This window comes from Thamnophis elegans, chromosome 14, assembly GCF_009769535.1.
Source record: "Thamnophis elegans isolate rThaEle1 chromosome 14, rThaEle1.pri, whole genome shotgun sequence".
Taxonomy (NCBI): Eukaryota; Metazoa; Chordata; class Lepidosauria; order Squamata; family Colubridae; genus Thamnophis; species Thamnophis elegans.
The window spans coordinates 32953879-32966201 of record NC_045554.1 but is presented as its reverse complement, the minus strand read 5'-3'; positions in this window follow the sequence as shown (position 1 = coordinate 32966201).

The following is a 12323-nucleotide window of genomic DNA, read 5'->3' as shown; positions in this document are numbered from 1 at the left end:
TCACCGAACTGTGCAGAACTGGTTCACTGAAACTGATCCAAATAAGCTGAATCCCACCTCTGAAACCACCAAGGGTAGCCCCACAGCAAGATGGATGGCAAATAAATTTAACAAACTAACAAATAGAAATTGCTTAAACACTAGAGTGAGAGAAATCTGTCATGCCTTTCTCAGGCTGGGAAGCCAAGGATCTTACTCTAATAGAAGGTAAAACAGCAACTGTAAAACTGAGTTGGTTCTTTTCCCTCATCAAATCTTACCAGAGAGTAAGACGGGGGGGGGGGGATGACCATTTCTGCTCCCAATTGGTTGTTTAGAACTTGGGTTTCCTGGGACTTGCTACAGTCTACTAACTTTAGATTGAGAACTTCATTTTTGATCCAGTCTTTCGTATTAGAACTTCTGAGAGATTTTTCTTCCCTTTTGCCACACTCAAAAATGTTGGTAGGCTCATTTATTTATTTGTTTTGGCTGATGTTGAACTTTGCAGGCTTTTTATGCAGCAGATCATACTTTTTTTCTACGTTATCCTCAAGAACCTTGGCCATTGAATTTCTCTTAGTTGAGCTAAGTGGACATATTTTTTGTTGAAAAGATTCTTTTCACATTGCCCTGAAATCTCCAATGTTTTCCCCTGTTTCCTTACCTGCCCACATGTTTCTAGTCTGAAAAAAAACTTAGGAAGTATCTCATTATATTTTTCGGATTTAACCGAAGTGCAATAAGACCACCTGTCAGATTATTGTACAATGAGCACATTTGCACAATGGAGACCATCAAAGGGTAGAAGTATACCCACATTTTCAGTGAATAAGAACACACACACTATTTTGGATTGTGCCAAAATTATTTTCTCTGCTTGCTGAAAGAATCTTGAAAACTATTTTCAAAGATCTCAAATGAGATCTTTTTTAAGAATAGGATAATTATCTGCTCAGTGCTGATTATGGTTTTTTTTTTTTTTTTTTGCAGCACTAGTTTTTATGGCTCTCTCCAAATTCAATTTTAATACAAATGTAATCACATTAAAACGGAAGAACCAGGACCTTCACATTTAGAAAATCCAGTGGGATGATGTGTTTTTACTGGAACCCAATGTGTCATTTTCATCGAGGGAAGAAAACTTTTTTTTTTAAAAAAGAAGCTGACAAATTAAATGCAAAGAAAAGCGTTCTCTCCTGAGTTCTGCCTCTTTGGACATGAATGGAATTGGAAGATTATAATCTAGCCTTAATTTTTCACATCATTAGATGGTTCAAATGGCATTTTGGCAAATTCCTAAAGGCATGTGTCTAATTTCTTCCTTTTTTTTTAAGTATGCAGCCACACAATCTGGAAAGCAATTAGATGTTGTAAACTGAATGATTGACCTTGGGCTGATGGAAAGAATAATCAGTGGCACCAATTTTCATTTATTACAATAATTAATGTTGCAATGATCCGCCAACATAAGCTTCAACCTTTCGAAACCAATGCATTTAAGTGTGCCTACTAGCACAATCCTACGAATGTTTTCTTGGAAGTTAATCTGAGTGGATTAAATAATAAAGGTGTTTAAAATTGCATTCCATTTCTCTTTTGGTTTTGTCTTAAGGTCATTAAAACCATCCCATTAAAATCATGAACAATGTGATTATCTTTGTGCAGTTGTAATAGCTTTTGTAGGACTAATCATAAAGACACAAAATAATGTGAATTCTTTTAAGTTATCCAAAACTATTCATTGAATTAAGGAGTTCAAAAAACAAAGGTTCTGTAGGGATTTTTTCTAAAACAAAACAAACAATTAGCCAGATGTGATATTATAGCGGATTAAGTTAAAAAAAATCATCCCAAGCATGAGGTTATACCAAGATTTGGGGACAAAGGAGTAATGGCAACTGGCACCCCCTGTTTGGGGGAGTGAAGCAGCCAATAAAGCATTTAACTCCATACTTGGAGGGCTCAAACTGGGTAGGGAAAGGGCTGGACCCACACATTCACATTTCTCTGTGCAATCCAAACTCTGACAAAGCAGACTACATGGAGAATCCTGGGCTCAATCAAAGAGAAGTCTAATTTTCTTTTGGATGTCTAAATGATTTAATGAAAATGAGCATTTGTCTGTAGAGATTCTCAGTCATCCAGGTCATGGTTGTCCCAAAGGTGCTTTTTCAGGAGGCAAATGGACTTTCTTGTTGTTTTTTTCTATTGAAGATGTTTCACTTCTCATCCAAGAAGCTTCTTCAGCTCTGACAGGATAGAGGGGAATAGGATCCTCTAATAGAATAATTCCCCACTATCCTGTCAGACACGATGGCTCAGTGGCTAAGACGCCGAGCTTGTCGATCAGAAAAGTCAGCAGTTTGTTGGTTAGAATCCCTAGCACCACATAACGGAGTGAGCTCCTGTTACTTGTCCCAGCTTCTGCCAACTTAGCAGTTCAGAAGCATGTAAAATGCAAGTAGAAAAATAGGGACCACCTTGGGGGGAAGGTAACAGCGTTCTGTGTGCCTTTGGCATTTAGTCATGGTGGCCACATGACCACAGAGATGTCTTCAGACAGCACTGGCTCTTCAGCTTTGAAACTGAGATGAGCACCACCCCCTAGAGTCGGGAAGGACTAGCACATATGTGCAAGGACAACATTTAACTTTACCTTTATACTGTTAGAGCTGAAGAAGCTTCTTGGATGAGAAGCGAAACATTTTCAAAAGAAAGAAAATAAGTAAGTCCAGTTGGATCCTGAAAAAAAACACCTTTGGGAAAATGAGCATATATTTGTTTCTCTACCCAGATTTAACCCTTCATGCATAGGACAGCTGGATGGTTCATGGGAGTTTCTTAGGATTAGGGTTTACATTTACATTGGCAGAGTCAAAAAGAATTATTGACAGTGTTAGGAATATAATTCTAGTGGTTGGGTTGGCAATATATAAATCATGTAACAATGTTGTATCTGTTTCTTTAAATCATACTGTAAAATGTGATTGGTTGCTGTTTTCCTTAATCAGCCATAAGAGGGAGCCAGAACAAATGTTACTTCTCTCTCTGTTTTGTTAGATGCTGGGCTGATCTGATCTGAGTGTTTTGGAAGTTAGAAAGTGCCATGAGCTATTGTAAGTTTTGCAACTGCTAGCAAACTTTGTGTAAAGAACTGATTATATGATACTGGACTATATTATTTGGATTATCCATTAACTGAAAGACATTGATGACTGACTGAATTATCCGTGTATGACTTGGACTGTTTGATTGACTCTGATATCTCTATTTCCATGGAAGTAAAAGTCTATTTAAACTGCAGTGTCTCTGTATGCTGGTTTGTGTGTTCTCTAACACAACTCTCACAATGCTTTGCTGAACGTACTCGCTCTCCCAATGGGGAGCTTACCTAACAGACGACTCCTATGGCAGATAGGTAGATTTGTAGCATATATGTGAATATACATAATATATGTCAAGTAAAACAAATTCTTTAAAGCAGCATCTGCAACCTGCAACTCTCTGGCAACATGCAGCCCTAGGCATGCTATCCTGGAATTGTCTTGATTCAATATAAGAGTTTCTCAAGCAAACACACTAGACCTGTCAAAGATGTCCATCAGATTTCATATAAAATATTTTGTACCACACAACATTTTTCAAGGGGAAAACTTGACCCAGGTTTGGATAATGTATTATGGGTATGGACACTATATTTTCTTGACAAAGCTGAATACTGGAAAGATGTTGATAAGGGTTAAAAAGAATGTTTTTGTTTGTTTATTTAAAATATTTGTATAGCCGCAAAAGCCAACTTTAGACAACTCCCCATCAAAGGTAAGGACCATTAAAAACCCTAATATAGTTTTAACTTTGCTATTACTTATAAGTAATAGAATTTTCTAAATAGAAGTTTAGAATTTTCCTCTGCAAAGAAAAACTCAAAAATAAAAACAAGAGAATAAAGTATTAAATCAACTAAATCCATAGGGCAGCTTTCTCAAATGAAGGACCAACATTTATAAGACATATACCATATGCATAGTCACTGTTGTGATTCCCCGCATCCATTAAATCATCAGAGCTAAGAATGCAAACTGATTGAATCAACTCTACTTGCCTCAGGTTGAGTAAACATAACACTATTGGGAATTTAAAATCATTCAAACTCATTTAGCAAACTTTACCAGGTTGGTTGTTATTTGTTAGGATCAAACCTGAGTTTTCATAACTGCATCACTGGTGCAGATTATAATGAAATGCATTTTCCAGAGGTGTCCTACAGTGGTGCCTATAAACGCCACCATTGTTATTGCATTCTCTCTCAGGGGCACTGTTTTGCAATTTCATATCATATACAGGAAACCCACTGTGGCCCTGTAATGAGTATATAATTCTGCCCCAGGGTCCAGTTTACCACCATTTGTTTTCATTACAAGGCTTGCTATCTATATTTTAAAATTGTCATTTTTGCTTTGCTATATAGTGTTAAAACTGCAACGCCACAGCAATATTTTATATGCATTTCTCAGGAAAAAAAAAATAAAACCTCTTTCACCATGGCCATTTCCCAGGTGTGTGTAAATTTTGAAAGTATTCTCTGATTAGGTGAACATAATATGAACTCAGCAGGATTTTTTAATAGCTCTGAAACAGTCCGGCGTCCATGATAGGAGCCGGGAAGAGAAATGAGGAAAAAAGGGAGGGAAGGAAAAAAAATTGCAGCTTGGCTATTCACGGCCTCTTTGGTGTTGCAAAAATGAAAAGACAAAGTTAGTCCCAAGATGTGTAAGTAATTGGATGCTTGGAAACATTTAAACCTGAATAAAGAGCAGAGATAACAGGATCTGGACGTTGCAATCAGTTCATGCCCCAGATGCTCATAGTAAAGGCTCCTATGTTTTGTTTGTTTCAATAAAAGTAGTAGGAGAAACAAACAAAGCAGTCATTTATTTGGCTTGATCCTCTACCACGATGGAAAACTCCATTAGCAGAATCAATTTTGAAGCTCAGTGTGTAGCCCCATCTACTACAGGTTTCAAAGTAATTCCATTTAAACCAGGATCCAGGTGTTGTAGGGATTTTAATGCTTGCTGAATATTACCTGGATTTTGTACTTATCGTGAAAAGAATGTACACTTTCTCAATAAAAATGTAGCTTGAACACTACTCTATTAGACTTTATCTACAGCAATGAGCATTTAGATACATAACGTTAGTTAGAAAATGGCAGGGTTGTTCAATTCAACAGTTAAACAGTGGAAAAGGTTGAAATTTGTTTTTTTTTTTTAAGAATTGTGATACATTTTCTGAAGGCTAGATAACATGGAACTCAAATTGTTCCTTGAGATAAATGCATTTTTATCTTTCAAGATTCTGTATGTGTGTGTGTATGGATATGGGTGTGTTACTGTGTGCATCAGAGATTACAAGTTTACCATATTATATAACATACACTTACTATCTAAGGAATCATATTGAAACAAAAGGTTTGCCAACAATGTATATAATTTATTTAGTGATGATGACCAGATAAATGTTCTTTCATTTTCTCCTATCAATTCTTGGATTGGCTTTCAAATTTTCTTTCAAAAGTGCAAAAAAATATAATCAGGTAAATTTATCAGGAATGGAAGGGAAAATGTAAGGTAAAGATAGATGTGGTATCTCTCTTTTGAAACAAACTATAACTTTCCTGATTTTCCTTCTTTACATTCAGTAAAAAGAATGTGTTCAGAAATGAATTTATTCCACAACACATTTTTAGAAATGATACTATCTGCATTGTTTAGCAAAATCCTACTCTTGAGACATTGCATAATTTCATAGAAATTATGCATCTAATTTTCCTCAATAAATGTATTAGAGAATCTTAATAGGCCATCTGCATCTAGTTCTAAATATAATGGTCTTTAGAACACATTGTACTTTTCTTTTAAAACATCAAACATGAAAGTGAAAGAATACTAATGAAGCTGGACCAAGACTTACCTGTCTAAAAAAGTGGAAATACTATAGGAACTGAAGGCCTAGAGTAATCCAGATGGGTTAACCACAGGGCCTATCACTGTTTGGTGAAATGATGGAACTTGAAGTCCAATTTTCTCCAAAACATCTGAAGTGAAAACAAGAAGCAATGGATGGAAAGTAATTAAGGAGAGAACCAACCTAGAACCAAAGAGACATTTACTGACAGAACAATTAATTACTAGAATGACTTGCCTCCAAATGTTGTTGGCCCTTCAACACTGGAGGTTTTTAAGAAGAGATTGGACAACCATTTTTTCTGAAATTGTGTAGTGTTTCCTGCTTGAGCAGGGGGTTGGATTAGAAGACCTCAAAGGTCTATTCCAACTCTGTTATTCTGTTAAAAACCATCTGGCATTTCCTATATATTCTACTCTGTGGTTATTATGCACAATCAGTGTCCCTCCTTTGACTTTTTGCAGGAAAGCACAAGAAACAGATGCTGTCATGGATATTAAGATTCCACTCCATGAGGTTATTATAGAAGAACTGAAGCTTAAACATTCATAACTTCACAAAACAGCAAAGAGAAAAAAAAAGTAATGCCTGGCACAGGAGGTGGAAATCTATTTTCATCTGGCAAAGTAGCATCATTTTCTTTGCGCAGCACTGAAGCTAGTGTGCAATGCAAGTATATCAGCCGCCCTTGATAAATAGAAAGATTAAAAAAGAATCCATTTTACCCAAGACACTTGACATTCAGTATAACATTTTTTCAAAATCATAAAATCATAAATGTTGAAAAAAGACCTGCAGGATTGCGACACAGATCCTCATTCTTGGGTGTGCATCCTGATACATACATTTTACTGTCCCTGTGCAGAAGATAGACAGAAGGTAAAGAATAGAACAGTTTCCTTGCAGAAAATTGGAAAGCCTGCCAACATACTAAGTGATCATCCATCAATCAGTGTTAATTTCTCCTTAGCTGCAACAAATTCAAGGGCTAACTAGATGTGAGAGATTCCATAGTGGCTAATGGTATATGACTGACTCATTCAAAATCTGCATAGGTCAACACCAGTTCCAAGGATCACGATGATGGTGGTGGTGATGATGATCGTAAATAAATAATAAAAAATGAGCAAGTTAAAATGCCAGATACAACTGTGGCTGAAAAGAAGAACCTTAGAACAGAAGACAAAGAATTGGAAAGGTCTCCAAGTTTCGAAATCAGAAAATCAGAATTAAAAGATAATGTCATAAGCCAGCCAGGGTCATCCCAGTGGTCATCAGAACACACGGTATCATACCAAAAAATATTGGACAGCACTTAGAAAATCTGTGTACTGGCAACATTTCCATCTGTCAATTGCAAAAAGCCACACTGCTTAGATCCACACATAAATTATGCCAATACATTACGACATCCCAGGTTCTGGGAAGAACTCAGTATGTATGAAGGCCAACCTCAGCTAAAGAACTGACTCCATGTTGTTGTAAACAGAAAATAACAACAGTAATAATAATATATGCAAAGAAAAAGAGACAAATACTGTCGTGAAGGTATGTTAGGCATATTGTGCACACAGAAAAAGATTTCTGATTCTAGAAACATACTCTGTAATTGATTTGAAAACAACTTAAAACCATGGTATAATTTGTTTCGGCTACAGCACTTCCCAAAGAAATAAATTCAGACTTATGAATGATGAGGACACATCTGCAATTGAAGTTAAGGATGCTTAATTGTTCACATGGCTAATGCAGCGTGTAATATGGAAAAATGCAGCCTTTAATTTTAATAGTCATCTCTGGCAATGTGACTACTGTATTTGAATTTTCTAGTGCAGGCGCTTTGCAAGAGCAGCTATAAAGATGCAATCCTACGTACAGTTACCTGGGTCTAAGTTTAATTAAATTTGGTAGGGGCTTACATCTTGGGCTTGGTGCATTCGATTTATCATAAGAGTCATAATCATAGTTTTATTGTTCCAAAAAGGTCCATACCCAAATCAATACAAAATATTAACTCACTGTATAGTAAAAGAGCAAAATTAGAACAATCAACAGAAGTATATCTTCCTACCGCTAAAAGTATCTAAAAATAAGCTAAGAATAAGTAGCAAGCACATTGGGAGACTGCAAAAGTACTTATGAATATTTATTCTAATTTGTTTTCTTTTAAATAGTTATTTTTGACTGCTCATAAGAACACGGCAACCTTTACTGAAAAGACAAGCTCCTTATCGCAGTTAGTCTACTTATCCTCACCATTCTGTTTCTGTTATTTAAAGTGTTATTTTATTATAACCCACACAGGATTGTGCACATCAACACAGTATCATGGGCATCAATATCCCCACTGCAAGTATATTCTCTCACCACACTGCCTAAATTATCATATTTGTGAGATTTTGGGATTGTATCTCATGGGGAAACACTGAATAGCAACATTCTTGAAGGAGATGTTATGTTCCCAGGAGATGGCACTTGAGAATCACAGGTACAAAATACTAGGCTGGCCAACATGATAGACTGTGCATTGCAATGGAGGAGGATTTGACTAGCTCAGAACTTTTTCAGAAAAAAACACCCAGATTAAGTCACTGTGCATGTTCTGACCTAGGCTTCTCCAAAAAGCATGAGGCGGAGTCTTGGTCCCAACAAAACCCCTTTTATTAAACAAATGTGAACTCCTCTCATTCACATTCAGCAAAGCCTGGCAAACAGTATTTCAAAGGAATATTTATGACTACAGACCTTATCTATCTTGAAACGCTGCCATGTAAATATTTTCCAAATGAGATGCTGTGCAAGGAAAGACTGGGCACAGAGTCTCTGAGATTCACGGACAGATCTCCACACTCCTGAAATGAATTTAATGACCAAACAAATTAATTGTTTCCTGCAAAAGCCTACTCCCCTTTTGCTCCTCTTTTATTTCCTCTGGGAGGGACCAATCACCTTCCACCTGTGACTTTACTCCCAAGTCTATCCTGATTTCTGAGTTGTTCTTTTCTTCTGGCAGCTCTGTGCATGTGTTCACTGGGAACAGGCTCCAGCTGTTCATCTGCCTCACTGATGTCTGACTCTGAGAGCAGCTGATAATTGACATATGGATCTGGCTTCCTCTCTGCCTCTGACACAGAGCCCTCATCAGAGCCTTCCCCAGATTCCAGGACTGGCCCATGCTCCTCCCCAACTGCAGCTCTGCTGGCTGCTGGTGGGCCACAATAGTGCAATCCTGAACTGGAAGGGGGTGATGGAAGAGATCTGGAGTAACCGCACATTAGAATTGCTCCCTAATGGAATGGAAGCAAGTCCCTCCGGGAATAGGGCGGCATACAAGTGTAATAACCTCTATAAACCTCTAAACCTCACTCTGTGTATAGCTAAGAAAGTTATAGCTTTAATCTGCAAGAATCTGTCCATTCAGTATAAACAAATAAAGAACTGGGTTTGATTGGCTCTCATTGTCTTATGTCAGGAATTGAGCCTGTTGCCTAAGTCAGTTTTGTCTCCATTGAGCAAGCCCAATCATTGAAGTCAACAGGGCGCATTTCAACAATAGATGAGCATGAAACATAGCAATAGCAGTTAGACTTATATACTGCTTCATAGGGCTTTCAGCCTCTCTAAGCGGTTTACAGAATCAGCATATTGCCCCCACAGTCTGGGTCCTCATTTCACCCACCTCGGAAGGATGGAAGGCTGAGTCAACCTTGAGCTGGTGAGATTAGAACCGCTGAACTGCAGATAACAGTCAGCTGAAGTGGCCTGCAGTACTGCACCCTAACCACTGCGCCACCTCCACTCCAAGGGTTTATTTTATGTTTTGGTCCGAAGATCCATATTTTCTGCATTTTTGACTTCTTTATTTTTATATGGATTGTAGTGAATTTTTCTCTCCCTAGTACCCAGTGATGCATCTTATGCATTACCCATTCAAGCAAACCATCAGTATAGCACAATCAATTGCAGTTCACAAGTCAATGCTATATTTTACCTAAAGCTTTCTTTTCAAAAATAATAAAACAGAAAAATTTATCACTTGAAGGAGGTGTGAAAAAAGGAAAGGTGAAGAGGTGTGAGATTCCCGATCAACACATGAATCTGCACCTATAAAAATAAAAGCCAATGTGAAGATTATAACATCCAGAGCATGTTGCAGGAGAGAAATTTTCTTCCGCTTCTCAGTTGAACTTTTTATCCATCTGATCATTAGTTATGAATATGTTTACACAAGTTACTTTTTGTGCAGTCACGGATTAATTTCTGTATCTACTGGTTTATTGTGTCTGCTATTATCCAAGGCACCATTAGAAACATTGGGATCATTTCAAATTATTAAAATTGATCATAGCATATAAAACACAGAATCCCCATCATTTTTGGAACATCTTGGAAAAAGAAATATTTCCAGATTAGTCTGGTGGTGAAGGCACTAAGTTAGAAATGTTACAGTGATCTACCACGAAATGTCTTGGTGGTATTCTCAATTTCTGGAATTAGTTGCCTCCTTCAGATCTTATTGACAATCAGAACTCTGTCAACAAACAATATATATGACAGATTGGAGAGCCATTTTGGTCTAGTGTTCAAGACACCAGATTAGAAAGTGGGAGGCCATGAGTTCTACTCCCACCTTAGCCATGAAAATTAACCAGGTGACTTTGGGCCTATCACTTTTTCTCACAGAGTTGTTATTATTGTGGGCAAACAGGAAGAGGAAGATGTGTTGGATATGTTCATTACCTTGAGTTCTTTGTCAAAATAATAAAGGCAGGCTATAAATAAATAAAATAAACTTGCTTCATTGAAGACACATGTGCATGCACACATACATCAGAGAATCTCTTTTTCTGAGGAGGAGCCAAGGTAGTGCTGTGGTTAGAGTGCAGAACTGCAGGATACTTCTGCTGACTGCTAGCTGTAGTTCAGCAGTTCAAATCTCACCAGGCTCGTTGACTCAGCCTTCCATCCTTCCAAGGTGGGTAAAATGAGGACCCAGATTGTTGGGGGCAACATGCTGACTCCTATAAACCGCTTAGAGAGGGCTGTAAAAGCACCATAGATTGATATATAAGTCTAAGTGCTATTGCTATTTCAACATGGCTGCTGAAATGATCAATGTCATTCAGAATTCTAAATGTGTCAACCTGATGTAAGAAAATAAGTCTTTTATCATTTTGTGTTATTGCAAAAAATGGACTGTTCTCAGAGATCAGTCAAAACACCTTGCGCTGCTGGTGATGTGAAGGTCAACCCCCACTCATTTGCAACCAACTGTTTGTTATTTAAAAGCTCTTGTTCCATGCATCAGGAGTTCCTCTTTAGCCAGCAGGTGCCTTCATTTCCAATCCAGAAGAAACCAAAGATTCCTTGTGTTCTCAGCCATTAACAATGCTTTTGATATGCAAAATAAAAGCTGTTTATTAGTAACCAGGAGAAACATCCTTCACTTTCATGTAGAGATGGAGATATTAGACAGATAAAAGAGGTTGCTGTACATACAAATATTGGATCTATTACTTCTCACGATCACTCAGGTTCAACTAAAACATTTCTGTAATAGCAGTTACATTAGCTTTTATAAAGCAGGTCATCTATTCACTGCAGGGCACCACCAAGTTCTCAAAACACAAAACCTGACTGGTTATATATTAAAACTTTTTGTTTAATTTAAAGTATGAGCCAAATCATTTTCCTGGGATTGTGTAAACCCAGGAGCAACTGCAGCTTCTTTTAGAAGGAGGTGAGGGTGTACCTGAACTGAGAAATGAACTGAAAGCTTATCCAAAGATGTAATGAAATCTGTATTCCTAAAACATACATAGATCATCTATCATATATTTATAGGTAAAGGTTTCCCTCGCACATATGTTCCCGACTCTAGGGAGCAGTACTCATCTCTGTTTCAAAGCCGAAGAGCCAGCACTGTCTGAAGATGTCTCCATGGTCACGTGGCTTGCATGACTAAATGCCAAAGGCACACAGAATGCTTCTCACCAAATGTGGTTCCTATTCTAACTGGTAGGTTGGCAGAAGCTGGGACAAGTAATGGAGCTCACTCCATTAAACAGTGCTAGGTTTTTGAACCACTGAACTGCTGACCTTTCTGGTCGACAAGCTCAGTGTCTTAGCCACTGAGCCAGCGTGTCCCTTTGTATTGCTGTTTACCGTCCCACTAAATAACAAACGGCCAAATATAAAGACACTTGATGTACACTGTGCCCTAATAGTTTTAAAGAAGACATTGGTGTTCCTAAGATTGTCTTAAGCAAATCAGAAATCCGTTGGAGATTAATGCATTTGTGAGAGTGTGTAATTCAGTTTTCAGGTGGTCTTTGTTGGCTAGGCGTTTGGTTCTGGAGATGAGGGTGTTGGCT